We start from the raw sequence: 16,051 nt of genomic DNA, 5'->3' as shown, positions 1-16,051 counted from the left end.
AATACTACAGATTAAGAACATACCTATATATTCCTGAAGTTGTATATCAAGGAAACCTGTATAGTCTTGCACCTCCATTGTACATATTCCAGAGATACACGTGAAGGCAAGTGCAGTCTGCTGTCTCCACTGCAGGTGACGCTCAACTGCAGCAGCAATGCAGAGGGAGAGGTGGATGGAACATGGTTCCTCTATGGTTTCCTGAGTCACAGGGGCAGCGATCCAATTGGATGCTTGAGGCCATGTGACTCTGGTGGCCATCTCAGGTGTGGCAGAGTCTATTTAAGACCCTGGCCCCTGGGTTTGGTGCTCTTTATATAAGTGGGTTGCATAGGGAAAGATACTCTGTCTGTCAGGGACAGTACTAGTGGCAGGGAAGGTTCCTGACGAAGAGGGAAAGTGGGTTTACAACTACCAGTAGCATACCAACGAGGGGGGCGGCCCGCCCCGGGTGCCACTCACTGGGGGGGTGCCACTCACTGGGGTGTGCCACTCACTGGGGGGGTGTTAGCCCGGAGTCCAGCCCGGCGCGGCTTCTCTGTGAGAAGGCAGCTGCAGTGACAGCTCCTTCAGTCCACGCAGCTCGTGCGGGGGGGGGGGAGAAGGTAAGTGCCTGCTGTGCAGCCTCATGTGTGTGTGTGCTGGATAGGACGGGGATGGGGCGGCTGCATATAGATGAACTGATATTTCCATATTTCCCCTGCTCCTGCTGGATGTTTCTCCTCTTCTCCCTCCTGCAGGCATCCAGCGGCAGCAGGAGAAATATGGAAATATCAATTCATCTATATGCAGCTGCCCCATCCCCCTCCTATACAACTTCTTTTACTGGCCCCCCAGTTCTCTCCAGCCCCCCCCAGTGCTCTTAACCCCCCCAGTGATCTTAGCCCCCCAGTGCTCTTAACCCCCCCACTCTTAACCCCCCCAGTGCTCTTAACCCCCCCACTGCTCTTAACCCCCCAGTGCTCTTAACCCCCTCCCCCCGTGCTCTTAACCCCCCCACTGCTCTTAACCCCCCCCCCCCCCTCAGCGCTCTTAGCCCCCCCAGCTGAGACCTGTTCTATTCACATTGCTGGAAACCATTAGTGTACCTCGTTGGCTAGTCTTCCATCTGGGTTTGTTGTGAACTGTTGTTGCAGTACTTCAGTACAAGTTCTCTAATTGCATCAGACTGTGTTAGTTATTGGTGCCTACCACACTGCACACCACCGACACACGTGTTTATCGTATCATACATCTGACATCATACATCTGACAAGTTGAGTTATTTGGAATATGGTGTTGTAGAGACCAGAGCTGGGGTGTTTGTTTTTGTTGTAAGATAGGGGTTATACATATAGGCCCCAGGCTAACTGAGGTTATACACATGGGCCCCATGTTAACTGGAAGTATTTTAAATGAATAAAGTATAAAAAAAAATAAAGAGTAAAATAAATATTTGATCCCCTACCAACCAACAATAATTCTGACTCCCACAGACTGGCTACAGTATATGTTCATGTGGTACACAGATTAGTCCTGTCAATTTAAGAAGGTGTTCCTAACGACAACTCGTATAAATGATGCCAGTCCACAGGATCTCTTTTTTCCAATCAAACCTTACTATCATGGACAAGGCCAAAGTGGTGTCAAAGGACATCAGGAACAAGATTGTAGACCTGCAGAAGGCTGGAATGGACTACAAGACTATCAGCAAAAAGCTTGGTGAGAAATGATTCAACTGTTGGAGCCATTATTTGCAAATGGAAGAAATACAAAATAACCATCAATCGCCCTCGGTCTGGAGCTTCATGCAAGATTTCGCCTCAGTGGGTAAGGATGATCATGAGAAAAGCCCAGAACTACACGAGAGGAGCTTGTGAATGATCTCAAGGCAGTTGGGACCACAGTCACCAAATAAACCTTTGGTAACACAATACGCCGCCATGGATTGAAATCCTGCAGTGCCTGCAAGGTCCCCTCCTCAAGAAGGCTCATGTACAGGCCCATCTGAAGTTTGCCAATGAACATCTAAATGATTCAGAGAAAGATTGGGAGAAAGTGCTATGGTCGGATCAGACCAAAATTGGTCTCTCTGGCATTAACTCGACTCGCTGTGTTTGGAGGGAGAAAAATGCTGACTATGACCCTAAGAACCCCATCCCTACAGTCAAGCACAGAGGTGGGGCTGTTTGTCTGCTAAAGGTACAGGCCAACTCTGCCACATTAAGGGGCCAATAGACTGAGCCATGTTTTGTAAAATCTTGGATGAGGACCTTCTTCCTTCAGCCAGAACAATGAGGATGGGTCATGGACGGGTCTTCCAGCATGATATTGATCCAAAACATACCGCCAAAGCAACAATGGAGTGGCTCAAGAAGAAGCACATTAGGGTCATGGAGTGGCCTAGCCAGTCTCCACACCCTAATCCTATAGAAAATGTATGGGGGGAACTGAAACTTTGAACTGCCAAGCGAAAGCCAAGAATCCTTAAGGATTTGGAGAAGATCTTTAAGGAAAAGTGGAACAAAATCCCTCCTGAGATGTGTGCAAACCTGGTAACCAACTACAAGAAACGTCTTACCTCTGTGCTTGCCAAAAATGGTTACTCCACCAAGTAAAGTCATGTTTTGCTTGGGGATCAAATACTTATTTTACTCACTGAACTGCAACTCAATTTATAACATTTGTATCAAGTGTTTTTTCTGGATTTTTGGTTGATATTGTGTCTCTATCATTTAAAATCCACCTATGATAAAAATGATAGACCCTTCATTTTTTGTAAGTGGGCAAACGTACAAGATCTGCAGGAGATCAAATAATTATTATCCCCACTGTATGTAAGATTTTAAAACCACTTTAACTGTACTGTGTCCCTTTTTTTAGTAAAATGCTGTGCAAACTGTTCAAACTATATAAAACCTATAATAATAGTTGTATGGAGCTCTTCATATTGAAACATTTGATTTTATTGATTTATTCACACTATCTTCCAGAATGCATTTATTAATTTGATCAGAAATTGTACATAGGCTGTTGCTGAAACTTGTTAAGCTGATAATTGTGTGTGGTGCATAAAAATAGAAGCATCGCTAGTAAAGTCCACCTGTATGCTGACCACACACTACATGATTGACACCAGCTGTAGCATTGAATGTAGAAAATGTCTGTCTTGCTGGAAAATATCTGTGCCAACTGTCAGGAAGAATAGTCTGTGTAAGGATTATCATTGATGTTGGGAGCAGAATTTGCAACCATAGCAATTGCAGGAATGTCCAATTCTTAGATCTTTCATCATTCTTTAAACTTGTATACAGCCAGCTTTACTGCCTAGTGGGGGTGGAAACTAACAGCGGCAATACCCTAGAAGTATAAACAGTGCTACACTAAAATCCATCTTGAAACTTTTAAGGAAGGAAGCACTGATTACAGAGCAGCTAATTAGGAAATGAATGAACATGGGGAAGCTGTTCTATGTTTACTTCTATTACCATTAGGCGGTGTTAACTCCTGCACTGCTGCTGAATGTGTATATATACTGTATTTCTGCCTAAAGATGCCTATAGACTTTGGGGAAAAATTGACCTAAGCAAACTATTTAATGCACTTTTTTTTTTTAATTTTTTTTCACAATTTGTTTTAAATGGATATCAACTGGACTATTGATCAACTTAGTTGATTTTTTTGAAATTCCTCTATGTTTATATAAAGTGGATTTTTGCAGAATGTGCATATGCATTGAGTTTTGGGAAGGAGAATAGTAAAAAATAAAATAGAATCATCTAAAATAAGACTTAATAAAAGGTAATTCCATCATAGCTGATTCCTCTGCATTACCTTTAAATGGAACTCCAGACAAAATTGTATTTTTAGTATCTCAGCCATATGTTATACCTTACTCTCATAGCAACAAACATCCACTACGTGCAGCACCCTTCATTTCTTGAAGTCATGTCCGTGGTACTCACCCATTTGATTGTTGACTAGAAAAAACAAAATATCCTTGTAACTCTGATTGGCTGTGAGTGCTGCTCCTTTTTAACTGATTCTTGCACGGGGAGCTTCTTGTGATATGCAGTACTTTTACAAAGCTACATCTTCATTCCCTTCTGCACTCCAAATCCCAGGTCTACAATTCTGCTGCCCATGTAAAGGCCCTGTGCTGTTCTTTTTACTGTGTATATGCGATGTCTGAATCCTCAGGTGAAACTTCCTCTTCCCATCTGTCCTAATGGTTATACAGCCATTGTCAAACAACTTTTTGCCCACTGCAACTACTTCTATAGTCACAACTTAGCATCCCTTCATGCACTCTTACTCTATAGTATCCCTAGGAGCTTCAGATCCAAATAAGTCTGCAATGTTTGAACCTGCTTGTTCTTTTCTTTTCAAGTGTCCCCTGTCCACCACATATTTGTCTCTGTGAAATCAATCTAGGGAACTAAAACGCAGCATATCTATGACTAAAGCATTCCGGTGATGATTCTATTTTCTTTCCTTCCACCACAAGTGGAAGGAAAGAAAATCCCTCGGTTTCCCCATCAACACTGATTGTGTCTCCCGCATTGCTATTATGTTCAGCCAGCAGGGGGGCGCTGGGAGCCTTCCCAGCCTGCAGAACACAATGATTACTGGTTGTACTCAAGTGAATTGATGGATCGGTTTGGGTACAACAGCCTGCCCATAGATGGAACAAATCTCAGCCAGTCCCTTCTGAACCAGCCAAATTTTGATCAATGTATGGCGGGCTTTAGTGGTCACTTTCAGTCCTGGTAATATTGGTTATCAGGAGAAAAAGAGTGAATCTCCACAGTGGAAACATTGACAGCAATAAGTATAGGTTCGCACTGGTGCGATGCGGGAAACGCACACGATTTGAAGTGTTTCCCCACATTGCATCACAGTCATCCATGCGATCTGACTAGGGGTCAATGTTATCATAACAACACCCTAAAACAGATCACAGAATGCATGCGATGCGATTCAGGTGCAGAGGAAAAAAAAGTGTTCTGCACCATTTTGGTGCGAATGCGATACGATTTCAGCTATACAAACTGTATTGCTGAAATTGCTCTGCACAGATATCGCATGTGATGTGCATAGGAATGTTGTGGGAATCCCATGCAATGTCTGGTGTCGTACCAGTGTGAATCTAGCTTGACTTTAGACAGACTTTAATATATGTTTGTCTGTGTCTCTAGTGACCATCAGCCTGATAACTTACACCACTGTAGCACCTGCCCTGCCTGTTATTAGGCTACTTCCCCTGGTGACACAGTGAATCTACCAAACTCTCTGATAGACATTAATTGCTAGCTTTATTGAGATATACCGGAAAACAGATCTGGCATTGTGATTTAATGCTTAAATTAGACCTTTTAGAAACTTTACACGTAAGCTGGAATACATTCCTTACATATCACAATGTAAAATAATATTTTTTTAAAACAGCTGTACTTTTTCTCATCAAAAACAGTCCTTGACCTCCAGTCTGGTGACTTTACCTACGACGAGATGATGCCATCTGTCTACTGCGGGCAGGAGGAAGAATTCCTCAATTTCCTCTATCCCGTTGATGAGACTGCAGTATTGCAACGTTGACTGTAGCAATGTCACAACCTGAGAGACTACAGCAGGTGAGCTAATCACATTGGTGAACAAAACATTTGGTTGACAAAAATTGCGCAGGCACCAGGATTGCTTATGTCATCTTAGTCCAGGATGTACAGACTGAACCTGAAGTGTAGACAAAGATACCTATGTACTTCTAAAAATATAAAAAGATGAAGGCATTGTCAGATGGAGCCATGTAGTCTCTATGAGGCCCCTTTCACACTAGTGCGACTTGTCCCGCGATTTTGGACCGCAAAATCGCATGACAAGTAGTTTTTCATTATTTTCAATGAGCCCTATTCATATCTGTGCGTTTTGAAGTCGCACCGACTTCAAAGTAGTTCCTGCACTACTTTGACACGATTTCAATGCGTTTTGAGGTACATAGCCATAGCCATTGCTTTCAAAATCGCGGCAAAGTCGAGGCAAAATTGCGGTAAAATCGCGTTGCATAAGTGTGAAAGGGGCCTGAGATATAATACATTTCTCCAGGGCTTGCCATACATGAGTCAGTTGATTTCGCTCAACCAGTGGGTTGAATGAAAAAACTGACCTGATTCCTCCATCCACAAATTCCCTGCTGAACCAGCCGAATTTCGATCTACAATATGGCCAACTTAAAGAGGATCTTCAGCCTGTTTGCAAAAAATTGAAAGTCAGCAACTACAAATAGTGTAGCTGCTGAGTTTTATTAAAAGGACACTTACTTATCCAGGGATCCAGTGGCATCCTCACCCAGGCTGGTTCTTTGCCAGTCTTTGGCTCCTAGTGGCTTCGTAGCCAGCTTCCCACCTCAATGTGTAAATGGTTTTGCAGCCTCCTGGGATCTGTGTTGTGTCCCAAAAGGTGTGCGGGGGTGTGCGAACTTCCGATAGAATTGTCTAGGCAACCTGACTGGAAGTGGGATCAGGTACCTACCAATGCTAGGCTCCCCTTTCCAATCCCCCCCCCCCCCCAAAAAAAAAAATGGCCAAAAGTGTTAGAGAAGGGGAAGAAGGAAATAAAATGGAACTACCCCTTTCCCCTTTAAGTGTTACATATACACATCAGCTGACATGTACAGTACTTGAGCTGTAAAAAACTGATACAAGGTTTGCTTCACTGAGCTCCAGTAGTAACTTTGAAAAATTACTTCTGCTTCATTTTACAGTGGTGATTGAAAGTTTGGGCACCCCTAGGTAAAAATTTGTATTAATGTGCATAAAGAAGCCAAGGAAAGATGGAAAAATCTCCAAAGGGCATCAAATTACAGATTAGACATTCTTATAATATGTCAACAAAAGTTAGATTTTATTTCCATCATTTACACTTTCAAAATAACAGAAAGATGGCATCAAGTTACCATCCAAAATTTGCTGAAATTTTATTGTATCCATTTTTTCCTTCTACTCACGAGATGTTCCCTGTGCCACTGGCTGCAATACAACTCCAAAGCATCAAATGAGTTTAAGGTGTGTCTGAAGTAAATTCATTACAAAAAACTTTAAATTTATGGTACCAACATCCCTATACTTGGATAGAAGTAAAACTCTGAATTTGCAGAGTTCTCGTATAGACGAGAGAGAGAGGAGGGCTTGGTTATTCCAATTTGGGTGGGACTTTACTGGTACCAATTAGAAAAATAAGTAGGAAAAAGGGGGTTTTAAAATATTAAAGCTTTATTCAAAACATTAAAAAATTCATCTTGTGAAAAGGCTTTGATGAATGTTATAGTACATAGAAACATAAAAAAACATACAAAGACCACATATATACATAGACAGTGGAACATATCATATGAATAGATATACATATACATATAGGACCATATAGCATCAATTGGCTGATAGTTGCTCAAAGTGAATATGCCATAGGTTCATCCACTCTGACAGTATTCAGCGCCCAACATGTTTCGCCGAAGGCTTCTTCAGGGGCATAGAGTACACTATAATAATGGTCGTATTGCTGTATGAGACATAGGTGGTTGGGGCTCTCTCAGCAGTAGAAGGGTTTCTCTTTCCCTGGGGACCCGCACGGCATCTGGCATGTATCACCATATATATATGTGAATCTATATGTTTTCTAACAGTACTCTTTTTGTCCTATGTCTCATACAGCAATACGACTATTATTATAGTGTACTCTATGCCCCTGAAGAAGCCTTCGGCGAAACATGTTGGGCGCTGAATACTGCCAGAGTGGATGAACCTATGGCATATTCACTTTGAGCAAATATCAGCCAATTGATGCTATATGGTCCTATATGTATATGTATATCTATTCATATGATATGTTCCACTGTCTATGTATATATGTGGTCTTTGTATGTTTTTTATGTTTCTATGTACTATAACATTCATCAAAGCCTTTTCACAAGATGAATTTTTTAATGTTTTGAATAAAGCTTTAATATTTTAAAACCCCCTTTTTCCTACTTATTTTTCTGATTGGTACCGGTAAAGTCCCACCCAAATTGGTATAACCAAGCCCTCCTCTCTCTCTCGTCTATACGAGAACTCTGCAAATTCAGAGTTTTACTTCTATCCAACTCCAAAGCATGATTGATCCACCCCATGCTTAACAGTTGGACAGAGGTTCTTTTCATTAAATTCTGTGCCTCTTCTTCTCCAAACGTACCTTTGCTCATTCCGGCCAAAAAGCTCAATTTTAACCTCATCGGTCCACAGAACTTGTTTCGAAAATGCATCAGGCTTGTCTATATGTTCATTTGCAAAGTTCAAACGCTGATTTTTGTGGTGAGGACGTAGAAGAGGTTTTCTTCTGATGACTCTTCCATGAAGACCATATTTTTACAAGTATCTCTTTATAGTGGAATAGTGTACCACAACTCCAGTGTCTGCCAGATCTTTCTGGAGGGATCATGCAGTCAAATGTGGGTTTTGAATTGTTTTTCTCACAATCCTGTGAGCTGTTCTGTCTGATATTTTTCTTGGTCTTCCAGATCTTACTTTAACTTCCACTGTTCCAGATGACTGCCATTTCTTAATTACATTCCAAACAGAGGATATTGACATCTGAAAACGCTTTGTTTTCTTCTTATAGCCTTCTCCAGCTTTGTGAGCGTCAACTATGTTCAGTTTCAGTTTTCTAGACAACTACTTAGAAGATCCCATGGTGCTGATTGTTGGGGCAAGGTCAGATGAGTCTGGGCATTTAAAAACTTTGAGTTTGACATCACCTGGTCTTCCCAGATGATGATTGAGAACAATCCATGACATTGGCAGGTCTCAGCCTTGCAAAGGGGGCAGTGCATGCTATAAATTCTGCAGGGTGCCCAAACTTTTGCAGACGCCATTTTTTTGTTTTCTGTAATTTTGAAAGTGTCAATGATGGAAATAAAATCTAACTTTTGTTGACATATTATAAGAATGTCTAATCTGTAATTTTATGCCTTTTGGAGATGTTTCCATCTTTCCTTGGCTTCTTTATGCACATTAATACAAATTTTTACCTGGTGTGCCCAAACTTTCGATCGCCACTGTATATAAAACTGGCTTTTCGGGAGGGTAAGGTAGCCCACTTCTGACATAAAAAGAGGACACAACACTCATGGGGATGTTGAGGGGAGACTTCTGAGCTTTGCATTACAGATAACAGTAGACAAGTAATATATATACATACATGAATCTTATCCCAGTCTTAGTCCGTAGGGTTTAATATTGAGTTGGCCCACCCTTTGTCACTATAACAGCTTCAACTCTTTTAGGAAGGCTGTCCACAAGTTTTAGGAGTGAGTCTATGGGAATGTTTGACCATTCTTCCAGAAGACTGCAGGCCAGTCACATTCCTCCACCCCAAACTCGCTCATCCATGGCTTTATGAACCTTGCTTGTGCACTGGTCCAAATCATTTGGTGGAGGGGGATTATGGTGTGGGGTTATTTTTCAAGGGTTGGACTCGGTCACTTAGTTCCAGTGAAGGGAACTCTTAAGGCATCAGCATACCAAGCCATTTTAAACAATTTAATGCTCCTAACTTTTCTGTTCCAATCAGTGCACAAAGCAAGGTCCATAAAGACATAGATGAGCGAGTTTGGGGTGGAGGAACTTGACTGGCCTGCACAGAGTCATGACCTCAACCCGATAGAACACCTTTGGGAATATTTAGAGCGGAAATTGGGAGCCAGGCCTTCTTGTCCAGCATCAGTGCCTGACCTCACAAATGCGCTTCTGGAAGAATTGTCAAACAAATCCCATGGACACACTCCTAAACCTTGTGGACAGCCTTCCTAGAAAGGTTGAAGCTGTTATAGCTGCAAAGGGTGGGCCAACTCAATATTAAACCCAAGGGACTAGGACTGGGATGCCATTCAAGCTCATGTGCATGGAAAGGCAGGCTTCCCAATACTTTTGACAATATAGTGTGTGTATATAGTATATATATATATTTATATATATATATATATATATATATATATATATATATATATATATATATATTTATTTATTTATTATATATACTATACATCCTTTGTAGACCTCTTCTCTTTTGTAAAGAGCTTTTATGTGGAGGGTGCAGTGATCATGGTGGTGGTGCACAACTGAAAAGTTTGGATGAGATCCTTGGTGAGCTGCATGCATGCAGTTCTTTCACATTGCCTGTTGTTATGAGGCATTTAGGAGCAATCTTACATGTTTATGTGGGTTACAAGGGCAAAGAAGCTGTGACCTTTGGTGAGAACATTTGTGGGGTGGCAATCTATCTATGGTTTTATTATCTGATAATTTATTTTCCTACTTATGGCTGAAGGGATGATATATTTTATTCTTATTTCATATCAAGTAAATGAAACCTATTGATCACAAAGTAATGCACTGAATTTGTGGAACAAAGGTCTTAGCGTCGTGTATGAGAAAAATGGAGTTAGTCTGTGGAACTGTCACTTACAGATACTTTGCAGGCTTTGCATGTTCTTCTTCATTTGCCAAATGAGGTTTCTGTACAGGTTACACTCCTCTGATGTTGGAGATTATGCAAAGATGTGTTGGTTAACAGCCTGGTATGTTAAGGCCCAAATGCCGGTCTGTCTTCCCTTTCACAAGTCGTTCTGTACAGGAGAGGCCTGCAAATTGTGCAACCAAAGTAACTGCAAACCGCCGGCAATTGCTTCCTTCCTGAGATGAAACACAGAGCAGCCCCTATTATTAACGTTTTTCTCCATCCAAACCTGGTTGTGTTTATTTAAAGTGGTTTGAAAAGCCTCCAGCAAATCAGAAGAGGGCGGGGGACAAGTATGAATACGTACCAGTGGGGTTATTCATAAAGCTGCCACGGTCATGGCACAAATGTGTCCCAATTTAGTTTTTTCCAGTGTTGTGAGTAACCCCTTGTGTCCTTCACCTCACACAAAATTAACTAAACACATCCACATTAAACAGGCTATGGAATACTTTTCATGGTTATGCTCAAGGGATGGATTTAAACTCAGATGTGAACTTTTGCAGAAAAGCTTACAATAGTAATGTGTGAGAATGTTTATCTAAACCAGGGGTAGTGAATTAAAATTCAAGGAGGTCCGGTCACTAAAATTTTCTTCTGGCCGAGGTCCGAATCTCAAGCATGTGCCATGAAAGATTGTACGCTTCTACTTTCCTTTTTTTTGGCACAGCCACGCTCTATGATGCTTTTATTACTGTTTTCTCCACACGCTCTGGTAATACTCTGTAACTGTCCCCAATAGTGTTCCCCCTTACATCAGGTGCCCCTACCAGAGTGATTCATTACATTGGGTCCCCCCATAAAACAGTTGCCACTGTCAGGGTACCCCCTTATATGAGATGTCCCCATCAGAGTGCCCCCCTTACATCAGGTTTCTTCATCATAAGGCCCCCTTACATTAGGTGCCATCATCAGAGTGCCCCCTTACATCATTTGTACCCATCGAATAAGGTTAGAGTGCTCCCTTACATCAGGTGTCCTCTTAAGAGTGCCCCCTTACATCAGGTGGGGCCATCACAGTGCCACCTTAGATCCGGTATTCAGATCAGTGTGCCCCCTTACTTCAGGTGTCCTCATCAGAGTGCCCCCCTTAACATGTGCCCATCAGTGCAATCCCACTTACATAATATGTGCCCATCAGCATGCCCCATTTTTTATGTTAAGGGGCACTCTGATGGGTACATTTTATGTTAAAGAGGTTGTAAACCTCAGAAAAAAAAAACCTGGAAGACAAAGGCATAATGAGCTAGTATGCATCGCATACTAGCTCATTATGAAATACTTACCTTAGAACGAAGCCCCTGCAGCGCCGCTCGCTCACTGGTAACATGGCTGACATGTTCAGCCGTCTTACTTCCGAGTTCGCGTCATCTGGCCACCTGATTGGCCAGAGCAGTGAGGACGTCACTCCTGTGCATGCGCCCGGGAGCCGCCAATCATGGCACAGGGCACACGGGTTCATTCAGAGCGCATGTGCTGATAACGTCAAACGGTGCAAGTTTAGTAGATATCTACAGTACCTATAGGTAAGCTTTATTATAGGCTTACCTTTAGATACAAACACTACTTGGGGGTTTACAACCACTTTAAGGGGCATGCTGATGGACACATTTTGCTGTGCCCATCAGTGTGCCCCTTAACATAAAATAGGGGGCAGCAAACAATGACTGCACTTAAGATTGAGATAGGAGAAAAAAAGCACTATAGCAAGCTGACAATTAGTTAGCATTTTGATCCCTTTCAATGTCTCCTGCAACCATCACACACAGCAGACATAGCAGGCACCAGATGTAGGGTTTACACAGGTTCAGACATTGATCTCCCATCAATCAGCAGCAGTGATCACTTCTTACTACCTCCTTCACAGTGATCACTGCTGCAACATCTCTCCCCACTCAGTGATCATAGTTTTCTAATGCTGTAAAAATAGTGACCTATTTATACACTCCACCTTGTTCTGCTGTAGTCCATTCTTCCTCCTACTCCGTCCTCGCCACACATCACCTCTCTATCTTCACACATTTCCCCTGCCTTACACAGACAGGAGGACGAGAGGCACAGTAGCTCTGAATAGAAGACGGAAGCTGCAAACTGGTGATTGGTTGCTTGGACTGCCCTTTATCTTAGCAACCAATCACTGGCTTGTTTAGCTTCCGCCCTCCCTCCAGAACTGTCCCTGCCTCCCGCAGTTGGGTCTGTGAAGATGAAAGCGAAAGCGTGACAGCTGAGAGAAGAACAGGCATCTAAATGGCGAGACCGCTGCGGGCCGGTTGAGAGAGTGATTGGGGCCGGACCTGGCCCGCGGTCCGCCATTTAGTGATGCCTGATCTAAACTCATGTTTTATGTAATTGTCAGGTTTTTTAAAGGGCATTTCTGCCAACTGTCAGTCTTTATAGGGCATAGGGTATGTTTGGAGTGATGCAATTAGTAATCATTAAAGAGGAACACCAGTAAACTTTAGGGCAAAAATGTTTGACCAGGAAAAAAAAAAAATATATATATATATATATATATATATATAATATATATATATATATTACTGATCGACTGACATCGGTTTTTCGTTACCGATACCGATATTTTGGCCATTGCATATCGGTACTATTGTGGAGGGATCTGGGGGTCTAAAAGACCCCAAACCCCTCCTCTGCACTTAAAAGCATTCAAAACGCCAAGTTTGGCTGTTTTGAATGCTGTCATTTTTTTAAATCTGGCCCCGAGTACCCGGAAGTGATGTCATTATGACATCACTTCCGGGTTTTTGCATGGAGACCCGATCAGAGCCGAATGCAGCTTTGATCGGGTCTTCGGCGGCTGTGCAGGCTGGTTGCCTGGGTCTCCTGTCCCGCGGAAGGTGGCAGGAGGGGGGACGTCCCCTTCCGCTCCTTGTAATGACAGCCGAGCGGCTTCTCAGCCGCATCAGTTGTCATTACAAGACAGTCAACCATCGGCTATGGACGCCAGTACCAGGGTGATGCCTCTAGCTGCAGGCATCACTCCGGTACCAGCACTTTCGAAATATCGGCAATATCGGTCACCTTGGTGATTCCGATAAATCGATATATCGGGGAAAGTGCATATCGGCCCTCGATATATCGGCTTTGCCGATAATTGGTTGATCACTAATATATATATATATATATATATATATACTGTATATATTAAAAAGGTGTATACATCAAAGATGATGTAACCAAAATGCATTATGCTTATCCGACTTACGGAAATCACTCAATGACCTCCTAAGGTGGTCTAAAGGAGTACTTACCAGTTCATTTGAACTGCTGCTCTCTAAGAGGACGCTTGCACTTCAAAAAATCCTATGGGGAAAGAGAGGGTTAAGCCCAACTCTGGGCTGCTTTTAAATGTAATGTACATGCACACACTGTATTTAAATTCTTGATTGACTAGGGAGAGGGAGTAAGATGAAATAGTTACCTCAAATCTTGCTCCCCCAGGGGCCAGCATTCTCCACCACTGTCAGAGCCCTGGGTTGTGGGTGAGCCCTTGTTCTACCATACAAAGCAGGACCAGTGGTCTCTTCCCCTGTCACAGCAACGCTGAGCTCAATTGTAGCTGCTGCGGAGGAGAGAGAGAACACACACAGCATGTGCAGCTTTTGAACTAGGAATAGAACCTATTCCTGTGATGTTTGCTGCTTCCTAGCAACTAGTCAGGAAAGGGGAATGCTAACAATATGGGTGTTTTTTTTTTTTTGCAGAATTGTGGGGTGCCACAAATGGCCTACAGCGATGGCAATTACATTAACCCTCCTCTTGTGTTAGGGTCAGAACTGACCCGTTTTCAGGTTTTGAATGTCTATAAGTATCACATAAATTTGTTTATTGCATCAAGATTTTTTTACTTTGTCAGGAACCTCTATTTAAACAATGTAATAGAAAAATAATCCTTTTCACTAAATTATAAAATACTGTGGTGAAAATTAAGACGTTCATGGTGTTAGGGTCAATTCTGACCCAGTTATAATATAGGATTTTAGGACACTAATAAGTGCCAAAACTGAAATCATAAACACTCTTTCTGCTTAGTAACAGTGACAGCCAATCCCCTCTCAACCCTGTGAGCTGTAGTTAGGGAGGGGCCTATCTCTTTTCCTGCTTGTCTGCTTCTCTAAATAAAGTGAAGAAACATAGGACAAATTCATTTCAGAGTTGCTGACTTTATTTTACCATTTTTTTAAATTTGAAAATGAGAGGTATGCTATCAAAAGAAAGGTCTAGGGGTCACACCAAAAATATTAAAACCAATCTTTTCAAGGATAAAGAAGCCTAACAAGGTAACCAAGAGGTAAGAAACAAATTGGATGATAAATAATTATTCAGAGGGTATTTTATGGCTGATTTAAAACACGGGTCAAAACTGACCCTAACATCATGGATAGTAACGGAATTCTAACATAAGAGGAGGGTTAAGCAACATTTTTCAAATCTGCACAGTGTATTTTAACCTTCTGGGGACCCTTGACCAGATAATCAATTTTTTTAAAAAGATCAAATTAGTCTTCAATATTTATTCAATTTTCTCTTTGAGCTCAACTTTTTTTATATATCTAACATCAAAGGTCCTAAGTTAAATGTATCCACTGTAGAGGGAAAGGGGGTGGTGTAGAAAATGCACTAATAGTCCCTCCTCTCTGAAGACCAGGGAACAGAAAGGGTAACAAATATTTTTCTTGTGACTTACCTGAACTTCCATAGCCCACTGGACTCTCTGTTTAAAACCAGTTTTCCAAAGTCACGCCAGACCTTTTACTACAAAACATCTTTCAATGCCTTCAGTTCAAAGAAAGGTGGTCAACTTACTTATTACTTTTTTTGGAAAACATTGGTGAGGTTTTGGTAGGACATGGACTTTTATACTGTGCCTTCCAGTGTATAGGCAGAGACAGTTTACTGAACTGTTAGTGTGGTAGACAATGGCCAGAAAATGAATTTCCAGTAAGTGTAGTAGTAGGTTTTCCAACCCTTTATGTTATGCTTTACCCATTTAATGTCTTTATTTTTCTTTGTATTACTCTCTCTATTGGCAATCTATGTCATTTTCTGTGTGTTCTTTCCCTTACCTAAGTGTTTTTCTCACCCTAGCAAACTTTAAAACCGGTGCCTCACTCTACCAAAAAACAATTATATCATGTTTATTATATTTAAAATTGGTCCTTTAACTAAGCTGAGCTATATAACTGTCTGTTGTATTCATTTATCTGCTATTTAGTTTTTTCAAACAAGAAATTATTATCTTGTAGTATACAAAACAAATGCCACTATAGCTCCACCAGCATTAGGCTGAGCTGTGTCTTTCTTTTGCTTTAACGGAACCCTATAAGTAGTAGTCCTAGTGAGATATTTGGAATACACTTAGCAAAATAGGCAAATGCGCGTTATTAATAATGCTCAAAATGTTGAATGGTACCCAAAAGAAACAAATATGGCTCTGGTGGCTTCTCAAATGCTGGTCTGCACAAACCAGTGAAATACATGCAGAATATTTCTGTCTGGTTTAAAC

Source organism: Pelophylax lessonae (assembly GCF_965119305.1).
Source record: "Pelophylax lessonae genome assembly, chromosome: 2".
NCBI classification, from domain to species: Eukaryota; Metazoa; Chordata; class Amphibia; order Anura; family Ranidae; genus Pelophylax; species Pelophylax lessonae.
Note: the sequence above shows the minus strand (reverse complement) of the source record.